Below are 766 nucleotides of genomic sequence, written 5' to 3' on the forward strand. Positions count from 1 at the left end.
ACACACACACACACACACACACACACACGCTTTTAGAAATGGTAACCAGGCCGGGTGTAGTGGCTCACACCAGTAATCCCAGCACTTTGGGAGGCCAAGGTGGGTGGATTACCTGAGGTCAGGAGTTTGAGACCAGCCTGGCCAACATGGTGAAACCCTGTCACTACTAAAAATACAAAAATCAGCTGGGTGTAGTGGCATGCGCTTGTAATCCCAGCTACTCGGGAGGCTGAGACAGGGGATTGCTCGAACCTGGGAGGCGGAGGTTGCAGTGAGCCTAGATTACACCATTCTACACCAGCCTGGGCAACAGAGCAAGACTGTCTCCAAAAAAAAAAAAAGAAAAGAAAAAAAAGAATATGGTAACCAATCTATATTCTTTTTAGGTGATCTTTGAAAAGCAAAAGCAAATCTATCTGCAAACACATCTAGGTGTGGGGCAAGAGTGTGTGAAAATGGGACATTAAATAAGATTGATTGATGGAAAAAGTGATGTAGAATGTAGGCAAAATCCCTTCCACAATTTTGATGAAAGTTATTTTAATTTGTCTCATCACTCAGCTTAATAAGAAATAAAATTGAAAATAATTTACTTTGTCCTGGTATTTACATTTTACTAACTCCATATGTGTAGAGGTGTAAGGGATTTTTAGAAGAGAAACAAGATTAAGACTTTTAAACCTGAATTTGGATAAAAGATGAATCTTCAAAAGTATTGATAATTTTGGAAAATAATTTTTAAGAAGGGCATGACAGCCAGTGATTA

This window comes from Mandrillus leucophaeus, unplaced genomic scaffold (genome assembly GCF_000951045.1).
Source record: "Mandrillus leucophaeus isolate KB7577 unplaced genomic scaffold, Mleu.le_1.0 Scaffold1035, whole genome shotgun sequence".
NCBI classification, from domain to species: Eukaryota; Metazoa; Chordata; class Mammalia; order Primates; family Cercopithecidae; genus Mandrillus; species Mandrillus leucophaeus.